Source organism: Canis lupus, chromosome 19 (genome assembly GCF_003254725.2).
Source record: "Canis lupus dingo isolate Sandy chromosome 19, ASM325472v2, whole genome shotgun sequence".
Lineage (NCBI taxonomy): Eukaryota > Metazoa > Chordata > Mammalia > Carnivora > Canidae > Canis > Canis lupus.
The window spans coordinates 26,746,926-26,772,574 of record NC_064261.1 but is presented as its reverse complement, the minus strand read 5'-3'; the positions used below and the strand labels follow the sequence as shown (position 1 = coordinate 26,772,574).

The following is a 25,649-nucleotide window of genomic DNA, read 5'->3' as shown; positions in this document are numbered from 1 at the left end:
ATAAAAAAAAATTTACTTTAACTGATTATAATTAAAATGTCCCACTTTTACAAATTTGGTAGCTTTATAGGTGTCACTTGGTTTGGCTGAACTCTATTTCCCAGAATTTTCTTTCCTACATGTTTCTACTTAAGGATGACCAAAAGAGAGATACTTTTAAGAGGTTTGGATGGTGACAGGGAGCAGCAACATTGTACAGTTCACACTCACTGTTGCTGATTCAGTGCCTCACCTTGGTTGCTTGGGGCAGTGTCTATGCCTGCTACTGCTCCACCTTCCTCTAGATCTTACCTCAGCTTTTTTGACTCCTAGGCCAGGTGAGTGTGTTTAGCTCCGTGACAAAGGGCCAAGGTTTCGCAGGATACTCATCTGCTAAAGTGAGAAACAAAAAGTAATCTCCCAGGTTTCAGTCTATCCTGGGCTCCGGCACACACTCAAGGGTTCCAGCATGCCCTTGCTCCCCTCACCTTACATCCATCTTCCCTGCTAGACTGTGCCTTCAAGTTCTGGTATCCAACAGAAGAACCGCAACCTTTCAGAGACTGCTTTGCCAGCTCCCACAAATCCCATAACAGATGTCCCCTAACAGATCCATGTAATTTCCCAATGGTCTACTTCTATGACTGAACCCCGACTGACACACAATGTTTACAAAATGCATAACCAGTCAACACATTGCTGGGACACTGGTTAGGGCTTTGCAAGGGGGTCCTAGAGCTTCAGCCTGTTTACCCTTATAATATATACACCTCTAGCCCAGAGATTTGTCTCTCGGTTTTCTCTTTTCAGGATGATTAGTATTCTGTGAACAGGGTGATGAGAAGGATTTGTAAACATAATCTGGTAGGAAGAATTACAGTGCACTTTGACTTTAGTCTGGTGGGAAATGGACATCCTACATTGTACCAACACAAGATGCCCTGAGTGACAAAATTAAGTGTCCACAGTAAGGGGAGCTCCAGGCATTTTTGCTAATCTCTTTATGTCAAATATATAGCCTGCAAATACTAAAAAAAAGACATTTTTAATTTTAAAATGTCTCATATCTTTAAAAAATAGACATCTGCCAATTTGTACAGGAAGACACATTCTATATGGTGTGCAAAAGCAAAGTATTAATTTCTTTTACACTGTGGCCTTTACACAGGGAATTCTGGACCTATTAACAATGATGGTAAAATATAGACAGATAAATATTGTGTAATTATTTCCAAGATGCCTTCAAGGAACTTTTACTAGGATTGCCCTTATTACTCTGTCTATTTGAGACCAGTTTCAGGAACTTACGACCACAATATAACTCTTTTATTAGTTTTTGTTTGTTGGTAGCATTTAGAGGAGAGAGCAAGGAGTTTAGAGTCAGGGAACTGCTATCAGATTTCTTGACCCAGCCCTCACCAGTTGGGATGGCTTGGGGCCAAGCTCTTGAATCCTATGAGCTCATTTGCATTATCCAAAAATAAAAAATGCTTGTTACCAAGCTTGGCACTCAAGAATCTCCCGAAATTTTAAGGAGCGTGGGAAAAGTAGGCTAACTAGGGTGATAGGCAACTCCCAAATCTCAGTGCATTACCAAAATAAAAGTTTATTTTTGTCTTATATCACACTGTAGAGGGGCTGATCTATGCAGCCACATGAGGACTCAGTCCACTTCTCTTATTATGTTCTACTTCATTCTAAGTCCTTGGGAATGAACCTTCATTCAGCTGGTGAAGGAGAAAGAAGATGAGAATCACACATGGTAAATTTCTTAGGGCCACATCTGGAAGAGAGTCACGTGTCCCTGTGCCAGTTTCTGCTGGAGCAACACTAAACTAGTCTTAGTGACCCACACGTATCATGCTGTTCTACCTCTGACTTTTAAAATACACTGTCACTTCTGCTGGAAAGGCTGAAGATTGCTTGCCAGCTTAGAAAACTTCTATTCAGCTTTTCACACCCAGATCAAGTGCCATCAAACTAATGCCTTTAGTAGGTTTGGATATTCTTTTGGTCAAATGTATACTTGGCTTTGTATATTTCCTCATCGTAGAACATATCATATTATAAATGGTGATATGTCTATTTCTTTGTTATTCTGTTGGAGAATATAAATTGCTTTTTCTTCTTAAGTTCCTGAAAATTAGTGTAGGCATATAGATATCAGTATAGTAATTGCAGAGCAGAACTGATAATGTAGAACAACAAATGGTGTGGGAAGCACACTTGCTGATTAGAAAGATGCTCACCCAATCAGTACACTTGCTGGATATAAACCTTCGATGCAGCTAGAACGTGAGCCCTGGCTGCTTCCACTCTGGGCTGGAATGTTCTCAATCAACACTTGATGAATGTAATTCTGTGGAGGAGAATTAAGAAGAGCAGTAGGAACTGACTGATTTTGAGCACCAACTATGCATTTGCTTGAAAATTCATTATAACCTTCTGAAGTAGACCTATTAACACCCTTTTAGGTTTAGGAAAATGTAAACCTAGCATGGTAATCAGGCTAGGTTTATAAAATTTATAAGCAGGAAGGTTAGGGTTTTAATATAAAACTCCTTGGCTAAATCAACAAAACCTCTCTTTTTCACTGTACCCCTGAACTCTTCTCTCAAGGGAATCACCATTTGGTTGTGAAGTCAAGGCTTACTCCCATGGAACAAGTATGGATCATTCCAAATATGGTATGAGTCTACTTTCCAAAGCTTGATCCCAACCAGAAGCAGACAGATTAGAGACAGACTGTGTTCCTCAAGTCAGGCCTCCAGGAGGTAGATGTGGAAGGGCTTAGTTTATTTTTTCTCCTCTGCCTGGGGTAAAGAGGTTGGAGATCCTCACTTGGAGGGCCCCCTCACCAGATGGCAATTTCAGTACCAAAGCCAAAGTCACAGAATAACTTATGTTGTCTCATCTTTCAAGATTATTTTCCAGCTGTATAAATCAACCAGCAATTTGTACTCCTTATCTAATCTGTTGACAACATGCCAGCCTGCTACATTAGTGAGGTTTTGTTCTGTGTAAGATGATAGGAATGCCATGAATCAGGGGTTCTTGAACACTGTGAGTGAGCCTTAGGAGAAGCCAGCTTAACCCCAATGAAACCAAGTCTAGATTTGACACTAGCTTGTCTATAGGGTTTATGAGTTTTTGTTTGGATTGGATTTTTGTTTTATTTTGTTATGCTTTTATGTGTAAAATGGCGAATAAAATATCCTCATAATATCATATCAGATATCATCTTAAAATCTTCACTTTTTTTGTTTTTTTAGCTTGGGAAGAGGTAAAATGATGTGATCAAGTTAGAAGCCCCAGGCAAATGCAAAGACAATTATCATCTATGGGTGCTTTTCTAAATTTAAGTACTACAACAATCTAAAAGCTTTCTTTGTTATGAGTAAAGCTAGAAAGTCACAATTAGGTGGAAAGGTCCTTCTGGGGACCTTGGGGGAACTCCCTGAGCTATAAGGGCAGCTGTGTTTACATAACTCACTCTGAGGGATAAGAAAGTTTGCAAACGTTTGTTGGAGACTCTGAAATTGAAATAAATTTGTGAATATCACATTTGATTTTTCATATTAAGTGTATCTAAATGAGATGCAAGAACATCTATATGAAGGAGAGAATATGCAGAGCACGGCCATGCCTGGGGTCAGATATCAGTTGCTGTGCTGCTGAGTGGGGACTCAGATAAATGAAGGTGATCCTCTGAGCTTTTGTTATACATCCATAAAATTGAAGCTCAATATTGCTGTCTGAGGCTTTAGCTATCCTGCATGTAATGTGTCCACGGCACATAGTAGGCATCGCATCAGCATCAAATGGTAACTATTATCATTATGTGATCCAATGATCTGTCTCTCTGCCATTTCCTTATGCTGGATGCATTTGTACCCAACATTTTTATGTTTTTCTATTGCAGGGTAGCCTAGACTTATACTGAATCTTTGTATAATTTGAAATGGATTTTTGGATTACAGCAATAGATTCATTTAAGGCTTAAATCTTACCATTGTATTAAATCAACTTGTAAACACTTTATTTTCCTCCAGAAGAAAATAATACTTCTTCCTATTTATCTTTAATTGATTTCTGATTAATTCTTTCCAAATGAGATGCCAGATGTATGGAGTCCTAGATAAACTGTAGAATAGTTGTCTTCAAATTCAAATATTCATAGAAATGCCCCCGTGGCATACTCATACCTCTTTAGAAAGACCTACAATGGCCTTTTTCTTGCTTAGATTTTCATTCTTACTCAGGGGAACTATGCAATGTTCTTCTCACTTGTCTACCCATATTCAGTCTAACTCATTTCAGTCTGGCTTCCAGAGATGTTTCTCAGAAGAGCACGTCTGCTGAAGACATGTGTGGTCCTCACTGGTCCCCACAGGGGCTCTTTTAGTCTGTTCATTTATATGTTTCTAAATTCACCAACAGTCATTTCCTGAACACCTACTAGGAACAAGGCTAGCCCCTGAAAATACAGGACATTCAAGATCCAATTCCACCTAAATTTATTGGAGAATATAACTCAACCTTCTCCCTCACTTACCTTAAAGTCTGATACCAGGGCAATATCTTATTCATTTTTGTATCCCTAGCACCTAACTCTACACCTAATACAGGGCTGGTGTGCCATATATATTTCAATAAATTTCCTGATAAATATCCTAAATTTACTGTGTACATGTACTCAATCCTTTTGTTTGTTTAATTGTTTTAAATTATTTATAAATGATAACAATTGGATAGCTCTCATTGTCTGAATCCCTACTGTGGTCAAAGTATCTTGACAGCCAAATTACATAGATTACCTCATCTAATTTTTATAAAAATCTTGAAAGAAAAGTAAGAGTCAAGAGATTAACCAATTTAACAAAGTCTTTTAAATTATTGGTCGTGTTTGAACCCAGAGTTTTTGGCTTCTGAAGGTTTTCTAGAAAGACGTCAAATGGTACAATGATAAAATTTTTAATAAAGAGTAGGGTCATATATTGAGTGAGCTGATAATCACTCTTAATTGACCCAGATACATGATGAACATTACTCCCCATAAGAAGTGCAATATCATGAAGAAACACAAAAGGGAGGAGAAAAATATATGGAGAAAGCATTCTGGGCAAAAGTCGAAATTATTTTGTCTATAGGCATGCCGATGCCAATACTTAAAAACTTGAATTTTCAGCTAATGGAACAGAATTGTAAAAAAAAAAGTCCCACTAGCTGCCACTATCTAATAAGTATGGCTTTTAAAGTTTCTTTCTTTCTTTCTTTCTTTCTTTCTTTCTTTCTTTCTTTCTTTCTTTCTTTCTTTCTTCTTTCTTTCTTTCTTTCTTTCTTTCTTTCTTTCTTTCTTTCTTTCTTTCTTTCTTTCTTTCTTTCTTTCTTTCTTTCTTTCTTCTTTCTTTCTTTCTCTCCCTCCCTCCCTCCCTCCCTCCCTCCCTCCCTCCCTCCCTTCCTTCCTTCCTTCCTTCCTTCCTTCCTTCCTTCCTTCCTTCCTTCCTTTTCTTTCTCTCTTTTTCTTTTAGAGCAAGGCTTCCCAAGTTTTAACTTGCAAAAGAATCACCTGGAGATCTTGTTAAAACACAGTTTCTACACTGCTGCCCAGAGATTCTGATTCAAGGTAGAGTCCGTGAATTTGCAAGGCCAGTGAGCTCAGAGTGTTGCCAGTTGCTGCTGGTTTAAGGACCACAGTCAGAACTACTGCTTTAGAAGCTGTGTTTCCCCTCCTGAGGTTCATGCCAGTAGCTGCCTACAGTCCCACTGCTTTGCTTCCATGCACCTGATAAGCTATATTTAATTCAGATGTGGATTATTAAAAAGGTTTATATTAAGCATGTTTACACATTCATCATTTACATATAACACATTATTAAGGATAATTACTATAAGTTTTATAGATTAATTTACTGGATCACAGAGGGTCAGGATGGCAACATAGCAGGAATATTAAACACAAGATTTTCTATTTAGCAACTGTTGTTTCATCTTATCTTCATTTTAATGAAATGTGGCTTTCAAGGAGAAAATAAAATATTGGTGTCTCAGGTGGAGGTAAAGTAGGAATCAGGCATGCTCTTTTGCCTCTGGAACTCACGAGGGGTCATTTGATGGATGTGTGCTGTATTCAGACATGTGGTTCAAATGTAATAGACACCATGGCTCTGATGCAATGTGTTCTCAAGGTTTGAGGTAAAACAACTTTTGGGATCTTTCCTGTGACCTAACATCCTGCACCTGGCTTTTTTCTTTTCAGGTTTATTGAGGTCTATTTTTACATCATAAATTTCACCTTAAGATGTACATTCAGTGGTTTTTAGTATACTTACACGGTTGTACAACCACCATCACTACATAATTATAAAATATTTCCACACCCACCAAAAAACCCTGTACACTTTAGCAGTCATTTCTCATTCTACCTTTTAAATAACCTACCCTTAGCTGCTAGCTGCCACCAATACACTCTCTGTATATATAGACTTGCCTCATGTCTATACGGTATATGAAAGTATACAGTATGTGACCTTTCTTGACTGGCAAATTTCACTTAATATAATGGTTTGAAGGTTCAAGTTTCATCCATTTTGTTGCATGTGTTTATACTTAACTCTTTCCTATTGCCTAGCATTCCACTCTATGGATGCACTTTGTTTCCTCATTCATCATTTGATTGGCATTGAGATGTTCCATTGTTTGGCTGTTAAGAATAGTGCTCCCATGAACATTCATGTACAGATTTTTATGTGGACATGTGTTTTCATTTCTGTAGAGTATATACCTAGGATTAGAATTGTTTGGTCATATCTCCCCTTTTAAAGCTTTTTATTTTGAAATAACTCACAATAAATTGAAAAAAAAAGTACTAGGAGATCATGCATACCCTTTATCTCATTTCCTCCAATGATAACATCTTGGATAACTGTGGTACAATACCAAAAACAGGAAAAATGGCATTGATAATATACACAGAGTTTTTTCAGATTATTCCACTTGGCATGCATGTCTGCGTGTATGTGTGTGTTTGTGTGTGTGTGTGTGTGTGTGTGTGTGTCTGTCTGTCTGTCTGGTTCTGTGCAATTCTATCACACATGTATGGATTTGTGTAATTGCTGCCATAACCAGGATGAAGATACTTTCATAACAAAGACCCTTCATGATGTTCCTTTGTAGTCATATATCTTCTCTTATTCTCCCCATTCCTAACCTTTAACCGCCACTAATCTGTTTATGTCTCTACTAGCCTACTTTCCAGTAATGCAAATGCAACAGAATCTATGCCTGTTTTCAACCTACACCATATAACTGTGACATTGAAAGATCTGTTTTCTAATTTAATTTCTTGACACATTTTTTGAACTAATGTCAGCAATCCCATCAGTCTTAACATAGTATTTTTTTTCTTTCTTGTACTAAAAACAGGCAAGGCAAAGTCCCATAGACCTACTTGCACAAGGGGTTTGCTAAATGTAATTAAATAAATGGTTGTTAAGTGCAAAATGCTTCACAAGCATTTACTTAATTACTAGGATTAATTTGATCTTATTTATGTCTGTAGGCCGTGTATGTAGATCTGTAACTAAATATTCAATCATGTGGTAAATATTACATTGCCAGGGACATGGAAGGAAAGGAAGGAAATAGGACTGAACCATTTTAAGGACTCAAAAAACATGTATTTGTCTTGTAAGCAAGTTTCTTGTCTATTCCTATAGTTTTACAAAAGGAATATACTACAGCTCTGACCTTGGTACTCGAAAAGGTGAAATCTAAATAAAACTATTTTGCTGTCTGAATACTATCATTATCTTTAATGAGAGTGGGCATCACAAGGACATTTCAAATTGTACCTTAGGCAATAAATTAGCTGCCAGAACTAGATTCAGACTATTTTCCTTAAATATGAAAACACTGATCCATCTGCTCTGTCTAGCTACATTATACATCAGTTTATATTAATATAAAAATCTATTCTAACGAGTCTTAATATGTCCATCATTGTCCTTTTCATTGACGAGCACATATCTTTGTCTGCACCCATAATATTAGACCTTTAAATGTAGCACATTTACTATTTGCTGTTCTGACTGCTTTGAGTGGAGGTAACTCTTGCTCTACTGATAGAATTTCTTTAGTTTTTCCTTTGTGGTCTCTCTTCTTCCTGACAGGAAATGTGGTGTTTTTCCTGTAGAGGACCTCCAATAGCAATTTAGAGACCATATAAGACATAGCAAGTCTTTTTTTAAAAAGATTTTATTTCTTTATTTGAGAAAGAGGGCACGGGCATGGGGGAGGGGCAGAGGTAGAAGCAGACAGCCGGCTGAGCAGGGAGCCCAACCAGGCAGAGCTGGTTCCAAGGACCCAGAGATCATGACCCGAGTAGACGGTTAACTGACTGAGCCACCCAGGCATCCTCATATCAAGTCTTTTTACATGAGTGGAAATGATCATATAATTTTTCTTTTTGGCTCTACGATTGGATTAAGCCCACACTTGGCTATGATATTCTTTCAAAATATGCTTTTGAGTTCTAATTGCTGATATTTTAAGTAAAATTTTGTTAGTGATATTCACAAGGTCTGTAGGTCTTTTTTTTTGGGGGGGTGATCTCTGTTAGGTTTGGACATCATCTTTATACTATATATCATATTTGGAAAATTTCTTTTTTTTCTGTACCTTGGAGAAATATAAATAGCATTAGGCTTATCTACTCCTTAAAATATTTCCTTGAGAAATTATATGATCCTATGCCTTTTTAAATTTTTTCTTTAAATTCAATTAGCCAACATATAGTACATCATTAGTCTCAGATGTTTTGTTCAACAATTTATCAGTTGTGTATAACACCCAATTCTCATCACATCATGCTTCCTCCTTAATGCCCATCACTCAATCACCCCAACTCCCACCAACCTCCCCTCCAGCAACCTTCAGTTTGTTATCTATAATTAGGTTCAGTTTGGTTCCTCTGGTAGTTTCTCTCCCTCTCTGATGACTTCCCATTCAGCTTTCCCTCTTTGGAGGAGGGAAAATACTTGTTTTTACTTTTTATATTTTAGGAAGTAGGTCTTTAAAATTTTTTCATCTATATTGGGATTAATTTTGTTAAGTTGAAGATCTGAATTATGTGATATCTAGAACCATGCCAGTGAGGCTTGCACTCAGCAGGGAGTCTGTTTCAGATTCCTCCCTCTGGCCCTTGCCCTTGCTCATGCTCTCTGTCTCTCTTTCTAAAATAAATAATATGGCACCTGTGTGGCTCAATCAGTGGAGCATCTGCCTTTGGCTGAAGTCATGATCCTGGGGTTCTAGAATTGAGCCCCTGAATCAGGCTCCCTGCTCAGTGGAGAGTCTGCTTCCCCTCTCCCTCTCCCTCTCCCCCTTGCTCATGCTCTCTCTCTCTCTCATGTTCTCTTTCTCTCTCAAATAAATATTAAAAATATATATTTTAAAAAAATAAAATAATAAAATAATAAATAAATAAATAAATCTTAAAAAAAAAAAAAAAGAATGGCTGGCATGATGGTGGTATAAGACCAGGGAGACAGCTGTGTACCAGATAGAAACCATACCATCTATATGCATCAGATCAGAAAGATCCAGAAGGTAATTTTTTAAAGAAGTTGAAATTCATAGAGTACCTGAAATGCCTGAATATTAACACAAAATATTTATTATGAGAGACATTTTCAAATACACATAATGATAGAATAGTACAGTTGTTCTCTTTGTATTCTTCCCTCAGGTTCAACATTTATCAATATGCTGTGATTTTTGTTGTAACTATTTTCATTTCTCTTTTTTTTAGATGGAGCAATGTATTCCTTTTTTTATTTGAATTCCAGTAGATTATACAAATAGTGTTGTATTAGTTTTTAGTTTCAGGTATGCAAGATAGTGATTCAATAATTCAATACATTACTCAGTGTTCATCACAATAAGTGTACTCAATCCCCTTCATCTGTTTCCTCCATCTCTCCACCCACTTCCCCTCTGGTAACCAGCAGTTTGTCCTCTATATTTTTAAGACTCTGTTTTTAGAGTCCTCTCTTTTTTCTTTATGCATTTGTTGTTGTTTTTTTCTTAAATTCCTCATTTGAGTGAAATAATATGGTATTTATCTTTCACTGACTGACTTATTTCACTTTTAGTGCTTTATCTCTAGATCCATCCATATCGTTGCAAGTGGCAAGATTTCATTCTTTTTTATGGTGGAATAATATTGCACTGTGTATATATACCACATCTTCTTTATCCATTCATCTACTAATGGACACTCGGACTGCTTCTATAATTTGGCTGTTTTACGTAATGCTGCAATAAACATAGGGCTGCATTTATCTTTCAAATTAGTGTTTCCATATTCTTTGGGTAAATATCCAATAGTGGGATTATTGGATTATATGATAGCTCTATTTTTAATTTTCTGAGAAAATGCCATACTTTCACAGTGGCTGCATCAGCTTGCATTCCCACCAATGGTGCATGAGAGTTCCTTTCTCTCCACATTCTCGCCAGTACTTGTTTTATGTATTTTTTATTTTAGCCATTCTGACAAGTGTGTAGTAATATCTCATTGTAATTTTTATTTGCATTTCCCTAGTGATGAGTGATGTTGAGCATCTTTTCATGTGTCTATTGGCCATCCGGATGTCTTCTTTGGTGAAATGTCTCTTTATGTCTTCTGCCCACTTTTTTTTTTTTTCTGCCCACTTTTAATTGGATCATTTGGCTTTATCTGATATGTCATTTGCAAATATCTTCTCCCATTCAATAGGTCATCTTTTAGTTTTGTGGACTATTTCCTTTGCTGTGCAGATGCTTTTTATTTTGATATGGCCCCAATAGTTTATTTTTACTTTTGTTTCCTTTGCCTCAGGAGGCATATCTAGAAAAAGGTTTCTACAGCGCATGTCAGAGAAATTATTGCTTGTGTTCCCTTCTAGGATTTTTATGGTTTCGGGTCTCATATTCTTAATCCATTTTGAGTTTATTTTTGTGTACAGTGTAAGAAGTGATCCAGTGTCATTATTTTGTGTGTAGCTGTCCAGTTTTCCCAATACCATTTCTTGGAGAGACATTTCTCATTGCATATTCTTGCCTCATTTGTCAAGGATTAATTAATTATACAATCATAGGTTTATTTCTGGTCTCTCTGTTCTATTCCATTGATTTTATGTCTGTTTTTGTGCCAATACCATACTATTTTGATTACTGTATCTTTGTAGTATATCTTGAAATATGGGATCGTGATACCTCCAGCTTTGTTCTTTTTCAAGATTGTGCTGGCTATTTCAGGATCTTTTGTGGTTTTATACAAATTTTAGGATTCTTTGATCTAGGTCTGCGAAGACTGCTGTTGGTATTTTGACAGAGGTTGCATTAAATCTCTAGGTTGCTTTGGGTAGTATGGATATTTTAGCAATATTTGTTCTTCCAATTTATGAGCATAGAATATCTTTGTATTTGTGTAATCTTAAATTTTTTTTCATCAGCATTTTATAGTTTTCATAGTACAGGCCTTTTACCTCCTTGGTTAAGTTTATTCCTAGGTATTTTATTATTTTTGATGGAATTGTAAATGGGATTGCTATCTTAATTTCTCTTTCTGTGTTTCATTATTGGTGTATAGGAATGCACCAGATTTCTGTGTATTGATTTTGTAGCCTGTGACTAAATTTATTTATCAGTTCTAGTAGTGTTTTGGGAGTCTTTATGGTTTTTTGTATATACTATCATGTCCTCTGCAAATAGGGAAAGTTTTTCTTCTTCCTTGCCAATTTAGGTGTTTTTAAATTTCTTTTTCTTGTCTGATTGCTGTGACTATGTTGAATAAAGTGGTAATGTGGACATTATTTCCTTGTTCTTGATCTTAGGGGAAAACTCTCAGGTTTCCCCTATTGAATGATATTAGCTGTGGATTTTTCACATATGGCCTTTAGTATTTTGACGTATGTTCCTTCTAAACTTACTTTGTTAGGGTTTGTTGTTGTTTTGCCTTTTAAAATTAATTATTATTATTTTTTTAAGAGATAGAGTTGTGTGAGCAGGCAAGGAGGGGCAGAGAGAGAAGGAGAAAGAGAATCTCAAGCAGGCTCCATGCTCAGAGCAAAGCCGAGCATGGTGCTCAATCTCACAACCGTAAGATCATGACCTGACCCAAAATTAAGAGTTGAAGGCTCAGCCAACTGAGCCACTCAGGTACCCCAAGGCTTTTTTTTTTTTAATTCATATTATTGTGAATGGATACTGTACTATCTCACATGTTTTTTCTGCATTTATTGAAAATGTCATATGGTTATTACCCTTTCTCTTATTGGTATGATGTATCATGCTGATGGATTCACAAATTTTGAACCACTCTAGCATCTCAGAAATAAATAAATTCCACTTGGTCACGGTGAATGATTTTGTTAATGTGTTGTTGGATTCAGTTTGCTAATATTTTTCTGAGGATTTTTGCATCTTTGTTCATCAGTGATATTGGCCTGACTTTGATTGATTGATTTATCATGTCTTTATTGTTTTGGTATCAGGGTAATGGTGCCTTCATAGAATGCATTTGGAAGCCTTCCTTTCTCTTCTGTTTTTAGCATACTTTTAGAAGAATAGGTATTAATACTTCTTTAAATGTTCAATTGAATTTGCCTTTGAAAGAGGTGGGGCAAGATGGCGGGAGAGTAGGGTCCCCAAGTCACCTGTCCCCACCAAATTACCTAGAAAACTTTCAAATCATCCTGAAAATCTATGAATTCGGCCTGAGATTTAAGGAGAGACCAGCTGGAATGCTACAGTGAGAAGAGTTCGCGCTTCTATCAAGGTAGGAAGACGGGGAAAAAGAAATAAAGACACAAAAGGCCTCCAAGGGGGAGGGGCCCCGCGAGGAGCCGGGCTGAGGCCGGGGCGAGTGTCCCCAGGACAGGAGAGCCCCGTCCCGGAGGAGCAGGAGCTGCACCGACCTTCCCGGGGGAAAGGGGCTCCAGGGAGGTGGAGCAGGACCCAGGAGGGCGGGGATGCCCTCGGGCTCCCGGGGACACTAACAGCACCTGCGCCCCGGGAGAGTGCGCCGAGCTCCCTAAGGGCTGCAGCGCGCACGGGGACCCGGAGCAGCTCGGGGGGGCTCGGGGGCGGCTCCGCGGAGGGGGCTGCGGGGCGGGAGCAGCTCGGGGGGCTCCGGCGGAGGAAGAGGCTCCGCGGAGGGGGCTGCGGGGCGGGAGCAGCTCGGGGGCTCAGGGGCGGCTCCACGGAGGGGGCTGCGGGGCGGAAGCAGCTCGGGGGGGGCTCGGGGGCGGCTCCGCGGAGGGGGCTGCGGGGCGGGAGCGAATCCAACAGCGCAGGCCCCGGAGCACAGGGCGCCGGGACACAGCCCAGGATCCGGCCTCCCCCGGGACAGGCAGAGGCCGGGAGGGCCCAGGACAGCGAGGACGCTCCTGCCCGGAGCTGAGCAGATCAGCGGCCCCGCCCCGGAGCCTCCAGGCCCTGCAGACAGAGAGCTCCGTGGTTACTGCGGGAGCTGACTCCAGGGCTCCAGAGCTGGCCCCGCCACTAGGGCTGTTCCTCCTGGGGCCTCGCGGGGTAAACAACCCCCCTGAGCCCTGCACCAGGCAGGGGCAGAGCAGCTCCCCCAAGTGCTAACACCTGAGAATCAGCACAACAGGCCCCTCCCCCAGAAGACCAGCTGGACGGACAAGTTCCAGGGGAAGTCAAGGGACTTAAAGTACACAGAATCAGAGGATACTCCCCCGTGCTTTTGTGTGTGTGTGTGTGTGTGCGCTTTTTGATTTCTGTTTGCTTACCACACCCCCTTTTTCCCTTTCTTTCTTTATCTTTTTCTTCTCTTTTTTCTCTTTTTCTCATCCTTTTTTTTCTTTTTTCTTTCCTTCTTTCTCTCCTCTCTTTTTCTCCTTTTCCCAATACAACTTGTTTTTGGCCACTCTGCACTGAGCAAAATGACTAGAAGGAAAACCTCACCTCAAAAGAAAGAATCAGAAACAGTCCTCTCTCCCACAGAGTTACAAAATCTGGATTACAATTCACTGTCAGAAAGCCAATTCAGAAGCACTATTATACCGCTACTGGTGGCTCTAGAAAAAAGCATAAAGGACTCAAGAGACTTCATGACTGCAGAATTTAGATCCAATCAGGCAGAAAGTAAAAATCAATTGAATGAGATGCAATCCAAAATAGAAGTCCTAACGACGAGGGTTAATGATGTGGAAGAACGAGTCAGTGACATAGAAGACAAGTTGATAGCAAAGAGGGAAACTGAGGGAAAAAGAGACAATTAAAAGACCATGAATGAAGATAGATTAAGGGAAATGAACGACAGCCTGAGGAAGAAAAACCTACGTTTAATTGGTGTTCCCAAAGGCGCCGAAAGGGCCAGAGGGCAGAATATGTATTTGAACAAAACATAGATGAAAACTTTCCTAATCTGGGAAGGGAAACAGGCATTCAGATCCATGAATTAGAGAGATCCCCCCCTAAAATCAATAAAAACCATTCAACACCTCGACATTTAATAGTGAAGCTTGCAAATTCCAAAGATAAAGAGAAGATCCTTAAAGCAGCAAGAGACAAGAAATCCCTGACTTTTATGGGGAGGAGTATTAGGGTAACAGCAGACCTCTCCACAGAGACCTGGCAGGCCAGAAAGGGCTGGCAGGATGTATTCAGGGTCCTAAATGAGAAAAGCATGCAACCAGGCATACTTGACCCAGCAAGGCTCTCATTCAGAATGGAAGGAGAGATAAAGAGCTTCCAAGACAGGCAGGAACTGAAAGAATATGTGACTTCCAAACCGAGCTCTGCAAGAAATTTTAAGGGGGACTCTTAAAATTCCCCTTTAAGAAGAAGTCCAGTGGAACAATCCACAAAAACAAAGACTGAATAGATATCATGGTGACACTAAACTCATATTTGTCAATAGTAACTCTGAACGTGAACGGGCTTAATGACCCCATCAAAAGGCGCAGGGTTTCAGACTGGATAAAAAAGCAGGACCCATCTATTTGCTGTCTACAAGAGACTCATTTTAGACAGAAGGACACCTACAGCCTGAAAATAAAAGGTTGGAGAACCATTTACCATTCAAATGGTCCTCAAAAGAAAGCAGGGGTAGCCGTCCTTATATCAGATAAACTAAAATTTACCCCAAAGACTGTAGTGAGAGATGAAGAGGGACACTATATCATACTTAAAGGATCTATTCAACAAGAGGACTTAACAGTCCTCAATATATATGCCCTGAATGTGGGAGCTGACAAATATTTAAATCAATTAATAACCAAAGTGAAGAAATACTTAGATAATAATACACTTATACTTGGTGACTTCAATCTATCTCTTTCTACACTCGATAGGTCTTCTAAGCACAACATCTCCAAAGAAACGAGAGCTTTAAATGATACACTGGACCAGATGGATTTCACAGATATCTACAGAACTTTACATCCAAACTCAACTGAATACACATTCTTTTCAAGTGCACATGGAACTTTCTCCAGAATAGACTACATACTAGATCATGAATCGGGTCTGAACCGATACCAAAAGATTGGGATCGTCCCCTGCATATTCTCAGACCATAATGCCTTGAAATTAGAACTAAATCACAACAAGAAGTTTGGAAGGACCTCAAACACGGGGAGGTTAAGGACCATCCTGCTAAAAGATGAAAGGGTCAACCAGGAAATTAAGGAAGAATTAAAAAGATTCATGGAAACTAATGAGAATGAAGATGCAACCGTTCAAAATCTGGGATGCAGCAAAAGCAGTCCTAAGGGGGAAATACATAGCAATACAAGCATCCATTCAAAAACTGGAAAGAACTCAAATACAAAAGCTAACCTTACACCTAAAGGAGCTAGAGACAAAACAGCAAATAGACCCTACACCCAGCAGAAGAAGAGAGTTAATAAAGACTCGAGCAGAACACAACGAAATCGAGACCAGAAGAACTGTGGAACAGATCAACAGAACCAGGAGTTGGTTCTTTGAAAGAATTAATAAGATATATAAACCATTAGCCAGCCTTATTAAAGAGAAGAGAGAGAAGACTTAAATTAATAAAATCATGAATGAGAAAGGAGAGATCACTACCAACACCAAGGAAATACAAACGATTTTAAACACATATTATGAACAGCTATACGCCAATAAACTAGGCAGTCTAGAAGAAAATAAATGGGCGCATTCCTGGAAAGCCACAAACTATCAAAACTGGAACAGGAAGAAATAGAAAACGTACAGGCCAATAACCAGGGAGGAAATTGAAGCAGTCATCAAAAACCTTCCAAGACACAAAAATCCAGGGTCAGATGGCTTCCCAGGGAATTCTATCAAACGTTTAAAGAAGAAACCATACCTATTCTACTAAAGATGTTTGAAAAGATAGAAAGAGATGGAGTACTTCCAAACTCGTTCAATGAGGGCATCATCACCTTAATTCCAAAAGCAGACAAAGACCCCATCAAAAAGGAGAATTACAGATCAATATCCCTGATGAACATGGATGCAAAAATTCTCAACAGTTACTAGGCAATAGGATACAACAGTACATTAAGAAAATTATTCACCATGACCAAGTAGGATTTATCCCCGGGACACAAGGCTCTTTCAACACTCGTAAAACAATCAATGTGATTCATCATATCAGCAAGAGAAAAACCAAGAACCATATGATTCTCTCATTAGATGCAGAGAAAGCATTTGACAAAATACAGCATCTATTCCTGATCAAAACTCTTCAGAGTGTAGGGATAGAGGGAACATTCCTCAACATCTTAAAAGCCATCTACGAAAAGCCCACAGCAAATATCATTCTCAATGGGGAAGCACTGGGAGCCTTTCCCCTAAGATCAGGAACAAGACAGGGATGTCCACTCTCACCACTGCTATTCAACATAGTACTGGAAGTCCTAGCCTCAGCAATCAGACAACAGCAATTGACAATCAGACAATGCCTTTAAAAGACATTAAAGGCATTCAAATTGTCAAAGAAGTCAAACTCTCCCTCTTCACAGATGACATGATACTCTACATAGAAAACCCAAAAGCCTCCACCCCAAGATTGCTAGAACTCATACAGCAATTTGGTAATGTGGCAGGATACAAAATCAATGCCCAGAAATCAGTGGCATTTCTATACACTAACAATGAGACTGAAGAAAAAGAAATGAAAAAAATAAATAAATAAAAAATAAAAAAAAAGAAAAAGAAATGAAGGAGTCAATCCCATTTAAAATTGCACCCAAAAGCATAAGATACCTGGGAATAAACCTAACCAAAGAGGTAAAGGATCTATACCCTTAAAACTATAGAACACTTCTGAAAGAAATTGAGGAAGACACAAAGAGATGGAAAAATATTCCATGCTCATGGATTGGCAGAATTAATATTGTGAAAACGTCAATGTTACCCACGGCAATATACACGTTTAATGCAATCCCTATCAAAATACCATGGACTTTCTTCAGAGAGTTAGAAGAAATTATTTTAAGATTTGTGGGGAATCAGAAAAGACCCCGAATAGCCAGGGGAATTTTAAAAAAGAAAACCATATCTGGGGGCATCACAATGCCAGATTTCAGGTTGTACTACAAAGCTGTGGTCATCAAGACAGTGTGGTACTGGCACAAAAACAGACACATAGATCAGTGGAACAGAATAGAGAACCCAGAAGTGGACCCTGAACTTTATGGTCAACTAATATTTGATAAAGAAAAAAAAGACTATCCACTGGAAGAAAGACAGTCTCTTCAATAAATGGTGCTGGGAAAATTGGACATCCACATGCAGAAGAATGAAACTAGACCACTCTCTTGCACCAGACACAAAGATAAACTCAAAATGGATGAAAGATCTAAATGTGAGACAAGATTCCATCAAAATCCTACAGGAGAACACAGGCAACACCCTTTTTGAACTCGGCCACAGTAACTTCTTGCAAGATACATCCACGAAGGCAAAAGAAACAAAAGCAAAAATGAACTATTGGGACTTCATCAAGATAAGAAGCTTTTGCACAGTAACGGATATAGTCAACAGAACTCAAAGACAACCTACAGAATGGGAGAAGATATTTGCAAATGACATATCAGATAAAGGGCTAGTATCCAAGATCTATAAAGAACTTATTAAACTCAACACCAAAGAAACAAACAATCCAATCATGAAATGGGCAAAAGACATGAAGAGAAATCTTACAGAGGAAGACATAGACATGGCCAACACGCACATGAGAAAATGCTCTGCATCACTTGCCATCAGGGAAATACAAATCAAAACCACAATGAGATCCCACCTCACACCAGTGAGAATGGGGAAAATTAACAAGGCAGGAAACAACAAATGTTGTTCCAGTGTAAGGGAACCCTCTTACACTGTTGGTGGGAATGTGAACTGGTGCAGCCACTCTGGAAAACTGTGTGGAGGTTCCTCAAAGAGTTAAAAATAGACCTGCCCTACGACCCAGCAATTGCACTGCTGGGGATTTACCCCAAAGATACAGATGCAATGAAACGCCGGGACACCTGCACCCCGATGTTTCTAGCAGCAATGGCCACAATAGCCAAACTGTGGAAGGAGCCTCGGTGTCCATCGCAAGATGAATGGATAAAGAAGATTGTGGTCTATGTATACAATGGAATATTCCTCAGCCATTAGAAACGACAAATACCCACCATTTGCTTCCACGTGGATGGAACTGGAGGGTATTATGCTGAGTGAAGTAAGTCACTCGGAGAAGGACAAACATTATATGTTCTCATTCATTTGGGGAATATAAATAATAGTGAAAGGGAATATAAGGGAAGGGAGAAGAAATGTGTGGGAAATATCAGAAAGGGAGACAGAACATAAAGACTCCTAACTCTGGGAAAGGAACTAGGGGTGGTGGAAGGGGAGGAGGGCAGTGGGTGGGGGTGAATGGGTGACGGGCACTGAGGGGGGCACTTGACGGGATGAGCACTGGGTGTTATTCTGTATATTGGTAAATTGAACACCAATAAAAAGTAAACTTTTTATAAAAAAAAGAATTTTTATTTGAAGCTGTCTGATCCTGGACTTTTGTTGGGAGTTTTTTGATAACTGATTCAGTTTCATTGCTGGTGATCAGTCTGTTCAAATTCTCTTTTTCATCCTAATTCGATTTTGAGGAGTTAAATGTTACTAGGAATTTATCCATTTCTTCTAGGTCGTCCAATTTGTTGGATATAATCTTTCATGATATTGTCTAATAACCCTTCCTATTCCAGTGGTGTTGATTGTTATTTCTCCTCTTTCATTTCTGATTTTGCTTACTTGAATCCTTTCTCTTTGTCTTTTTATAAGCCTGGCTAAAGGTTTATCAATTGTGTGGAACTCTTCAAAAAACCAGTTCTTGGGCAGCCTGGGTGGCTCAGTGGTTTAGCGCCTGCTTTGGCCCAGGGCATGATCCTGGGGACCCAGGATCGAGTCCCACGTCGGGCTCCCTGCATGGGGCCTGCTTCTCCCTCTGCCTGTGTCTCTGCCTCTCTCTCTCTCTCTCTCTCTCTCTCTGTTTCTCTCATGAATAAATAAATAAAATCTTAAAAAAAAGAACCAGTTCCTCATTTTAATGATCTGTTCTACTTTTTGTTTGTTTGTTTCTATTTGTTTGTCTCTGCTCTAATCTTTATCATTTCTTTCCTACTATTAGCATGGGGTTCTGTTTGTCCTTTTTCTAGCTCTTTTAGCTCGTTTATTTGATATTTTTCTTACTTCTTAATGCAGGTCTGTATTGCTATAAACTTTCCTCTAGAACCACTTTTGCTGCATCCCAAAGATTTTGGATTATTCTTTTCTTCATTTTCAAGTATTTATTGATTTATTCTTTGATTTCTTGGTTGATCCATTCATTGTTTAGTAGCATGTTATTTAACCTCCATGTATTTATGTTTTTTCCAGATTTTTTTCTTGCTCTTGATTTCTAGTTTCATAGCATTGTGGTTGGAAAAGATGCACGTTATAACTTCAATCCTTTTAAATTTGTTGAAACTTGTTTTATGGCCTAATATGTGAACTATGTCCATGTGCTCTTGAGAAGAATAGAGATTCTGCTTTTTTAGGATAGAATGTTCTGAATATATCTGGTAGATCCATCTAGTCCAATGTGTTATTCAAAGCCAGTGTTTCTTTATTGATTTTCTGTTTGGATGATCTATCAATTGATGTAAGTGATTAATGTCACCTACTATTATTGTATTACTATCAACTCCTTCTTTAATAGATCTTTATGTATTTGAATACTCCCATGTTGGGTGCATAAATATTTACAATTGCTATATCTTCTTGTTGAATTGTTCCCTTTATGATTATATGTGTCCTTTTTTTAATTGTTGTTGTTACAGTCTTTTTTTAAAGTCATCTTGTCCAATATGAGTATTGCTACTCTAGCTTTCTTTTCAGTTTATTTTGCATGAAAAGTATTTTTTCATCCCTTTATTTTCAGTCTGCATGTGTGTTTAGATCTGAAATGAGTCTTTTGCAGGCAGCATATAGATGGTCTTGCTTTTCTACTATGGAACACTTTAAAAACAAGTGTACTGATGATTTCATTACGACTGTATGCATCTTTAACAAAGAAGACCTTTTTATCTGTTGCAATAAAACCAATTTCCACTATCATACCAAACCAAAATTAAATTTAAAAAATACTTTCTTGATATCATCTGATGCCAAATTGTATTTATTTATGTTTTGCTTGTCTTTGTGTGTGTGTGTGTGTGTGTGTGTGTAAGTCTACACATAGTGTTTGACTGCTGTGTCTCTTGCATCCCTATCTTCTTTTTACTATCTTTTTTTTTAAGGAAACTGAGTCATATGTTCCCACATTCTGGATTTAGCTAATTGCATCCTTGGAGTGTTGGTGAGCATGTTTCTTTACCTCTTTTTGTAAATTAATGTTTAAATTTTGGAACTTGATTAGATCGCCTTCAGATTTTTGGCAAGTCTGATGTAGTGCTGTGAATTTCTGATTATATTACATTAGAGGCACCTTAGTAATTACTTTGGGGAATGTTGAGATTGATCTGTGAGTTTGGGTATTGTTAATTTAATCCATCCATTACAAAGTCCTCTGTCAACTTATTTTTTTAATGGAATATTAAGTTACCATCAAATATATTCCATACAAGAAAGGAAGGACATGATTTGTACTTTTTCCAATTTTTAGAATAGGACTTTATTCTGTAGCATCTTCCAGGGGTGACCAAGGGACTTAGAGAGATAGATCAATGATAAATAAGTAGATGATAGATAGATAGATATTTAGATACATAATAGATAAAAAAAACTAGCAGATTGTATATCTTCAAATATATAAATACAGTCATTAATTTTTTTGATACTCAAATCCTTGCATCAAATTGGCTCCAATACCATTCTTTACATACTCTAATTTTTATAGCTTTCTTATTTTCAAGCAAAAAAGGCATTTTAATCTCATTCTGTCCAAACATAAACTCAGTAAAACCCTTCTTCCTTTTAGTGGGAAAATGTGTTTAGAAACCATAGTCTGTGCATTAGAGTGCTTCCAGTACTTTCAGTGGTCCAAATGTGAAAATACATCATTAAAAATATTAAATAAAGAGTTCATACTGATACTACCAACTTAAATTAAAATTTCAGAGTTATATTCTTTTACATTTTACATTTTTATTTTTTATAGTAAAATTTTAGCTTCTGTTGTCATTGACAACATAATTAGCTATTAGTTGTTCTTGATATGTATAATAGTTTAATAAATCAATACCAATATTATTTAACATGAAGGCAGTTGAATATATTTTAATATTTTTGCTATTTTTTTCTGATAAATATATCCTATTTTCTACTAATCAAGTTACTGTTTTCAATGTGTTTAAGTTTGTGAATTTATAATAAAGCTAAAGATATTTTCATTAGTCGCTTGTGGAAGATAGGGGACAACTCGTGTTTTGAAGCTGATAAAGAGGAAACATCAGCTATCACTCTGGTTTTTCATATAATCTTGTTTATTATAAACTCATAATTAAGTGACAAATAATATTTCATTTTTATAAAATGCTCCCAGTAATCAATCAAGAAAGAATGATAGATCAGCAACATACAAATGTGTGTTTTTGGGCAAAGTCCTTATGTTTTATGAGCTTATTTATAGTATTTATAAGAGGGGATGCTTATTACAGTCTTCCCTCAGCTATCTCCCTGTAACTGAGCCAAAATTTCAGGATAAAGTGTATTAGAAATGTAGGCTAACTAAGGTAGTAATTAGTCCCCAAATATCAATGCCTTAGTAAAATAAAAGGGCTTTTTAATACCTCCTCCTCCCATTACATGCCATGTGACCCTGTTCCATGAATTCAAAGATGATACAATCTACCTCTATAACTCCATTTCCTTTTAGGTCCTTGTGATGCTCTATTTGGATTTTGGTTAGCTAAGTGATTTCCTTTGGTCAAAATTGCATTGAGCAAACATTGCAGTCAGAGGCCTGACAATCGCTTGCCTTTTTGTTGGTTTCAGAGCCTTTATTTATGGGAATTTGCATCTGAAAGACCACAAAGGGAGAACACAGCACCCCAACAAGCTCTGCTGACCCAGGAGCTAGGAGCAGACAAACATGCAGGCCTCATATGACATTCTGAACCTGACCAGGAACTTCCCAGATTAGCCCAGACCTGTAGAATCCTGGAATGATTGTTGTTTTAAGTTAGTTTTTTCAATGGTTTATTATATGGCAATGGATAACTGATACACTGAGAATATTAAATAAAACAAGATTAGCCAATATTATAATAGTGTGATAATACCAGGTCCATTTTATTACTGTGCATTCTTTACATGAATTCCAAACATTCTTTAAAGAAAAGTTACAAAGAAACGACTGAATGTCAGTATCACCTGAAACAATTTTTAATTTGTTTTCATTTCTCTTCACAGTGTTTAAAGATTTCTCTTTTTCTATATCTGATTTTTAAAAAAAATATTTAAAATATTTGTTTTGTTTCAAAACTTAAAATATAAATATCCACAAAGTTCTAGCTTTCATCTCTGTACCCTCTCCTCATTCTTTCTTTCTCTCCCCTTAGGTATCCATTTATATTAGTTGTTACATTAATATTTTGGGAGGCATTTTAGAGATTTGTTAGTGAATTTGGTAACTGATACAAATACAGTTAAATTTGTAATTGATACATAGACAACTAGGCTAACGAGAGAATAAGGCAGTTATTAATTTACAGAAGAACTACATTTGTTTCAGAAAAAGAAAATCACTTTATAAGATTAGCTAATTGTGAATAGCATGTAAATTGTCACATCAATGTAAACAGTATCCATTGATATAACTAAAACTATAATACAACTATATTGGAAGTTTGGGAATGGGGGAAAGTTCTTTGAATATGGGGAGTGAGTGAAAAGCCAGTCTTATCTCTTATGCTGGTAAGTGAATAAATAACCTGTATAAGTGAAAAAAACCCCAAGAAATAGCAATTTGGACATGTTATACAGAGAAAGAAACAGTCAATATCAAAAGAATGAACTAAGAACTAAAAGTCATCATCTCTGCAGAAGGGAGGTAGAACCTGTTTGTTGGTTTTTCACAACGAGCCCTGTGATTATCTTATGAGTGTCTCTTTGAAGTCTTACTAGTTGTATGAGGTACTCTCTTTCTTATAATTATGCCCCCTTGAGAAATTAATGCATTGAGAGTTTATCAGCTATCTATTGCTGTGTAATGACTTATAGCAAAACTTGGCATCTGGAAACAACAGATATTAATATCTCATAGTTTCCCTGGGTTCTTGAAAAATTTAGCTGGATGGATCTGGCTCAATCTCTCCTATGTCTGCAATTAAGATGTCAATCAGAAATGCAGTCGTTTTGGTGTTTGACTCTGGAAATCTGCTTCAGGGCTCAGTCACATGGCATGCCCAGAAGACTTCAAGCTCACTCAAGTGGGCCTTTTCCCAGGACAGCCTCAGGACAGAATACTTGGCTTTTCTGACAGCAAATGATCCAGGAGCATCCAAGATGGAGGCCACAGCCTTTTTAAAATCTAGTCTTGGAAATGACATCTATCACCTTTGTCATATTCTGTTAGAGGCATCTCCGTAAGTTCAGCCCACACACAAGAGGAGAGCATTAATTCAGGAACAAAATATGAATGCTAAGGATGTGGATAAGATGAATTATCTTAGAGGTTGCTTACCGCAGGAGAAGTGGCTTCTCCCAGTTCCCATAAGTAAGTGTAAGTGGTAGCCCTATGATGCAGAATCACCCAATTTGATTCCAGGGCTCATGTTCTTAACCACTACGTAACTCCCACATGTTGCCTGCATGGTCTTTACCCTGCAGGGGAAAGCAGTACCTCCTTTCACGCCATCTTGGAAGTGTGGGGGTGGTGGGAGGGATAACAACACATAAGAGCTGACTTTCATATGTGTGGCACACAGCCAGGTATGTTAGATTTGGGCAAACAGAAGTAAACTATATGTTATACTCAATATATAAGATGAAAACTATGACTCACCCATTTACCTCTGGTTCCGAAAGTGTGCATGACTGCAAGAAAGAATTATAGGAGTACAAGGATAACCTTGAATTCACTCTAATTTATAAAAAGTCAAACCCTCTCAAGCTTTAGAACTTTATTGGTAATGAATTATCTGAGGCACCCCTCACACTTGATCATGACAAAGTACAGCTTCATATTTCTGGGATGGGGCATTAGTCACAGGGGCATGTTGGCTAAGGTGAAGAGTTGGTGCTATATCTTTAAAGCTGTTGGGAGCCACTGAACTGTTTTAAGCATGGGGGGATGACATAATTGGATATGTACTTGCTGCTCTGAGCTATACCATTTTGTCTAAAACATCAGATGACATTCTACATTCTCATGCATGAGACAGCAGATGCCTCCTTTACACACCACCAAATTCATTCATGTTACTGTAATGAGATTTATAAATTTCTCATATCTATATATTGGTCAAAGTACCCTATCTCAAGGCACCCGTGTCTGCCTCTCTCTGTGCACATAAACAACTTTGTGGCTACAGTCAGGCTCTGAGTTTTCTACGGCACAGACTGATTGCCTCATTCATGGTCTGTTGTCAGGTGGCAACCCCACTGTTGACACATATTAGGAACTCAAGCTGTTAAATCAAAATGGACTCTTCTTGATGTGGCACCTGCTCTATGTTTTAGGAACTATACTGAGTTCTGGATGTGCAGAAATAAGATAATGTCATTTTATTTTATTAATTAAAAAGTCATGACCATATATATTCATTCAGTTTTTCATTCACTAATCAAACACTTTTGAACTCCTGTGAATGTGGCACTGTGCCCGGTGCTGGGACACAGCATCATACAGTACAGGGCCACAGCTCTTGCAGCTTCTGGGGTTCCTGGGGAGACAGAGCAGTGTATGATGATCCTACCTCAGTACAGGCTCCTACATGAGTGCAGAAAAGGACCACAGTTGAAGGAAGGGGAGACTTTTTGGAGGAGGAACCTCTGAGCTGCTCAGAAGAATGGATGCTAGGAAGAATGGAGAGGCAATTCCATTAAGTATTGGGACAGTGGGTTGCTAAGAATTGAGTGGGGGGAGTGGGAAATCAAGGCTATTTAAGGGGAAGGAATCAACAATGAAAGTAAAT

General features: G+C 38.1%; 1 protein-coding gene across 2 annotated transcripts in view; it reads left to right on the top strand.

Annotated features, from left to right (window-relative positions):
- CNTNAP5 (contactin associated protein family member 5) overlaps positions 1 to 25,649 on the top strand; it is a 796,284-nt gene that overhangs the window by 496,780 nt on the left and 273,855 nt on the right. The gene's annotated exons all lie outside the window — the stretch shown is intronic.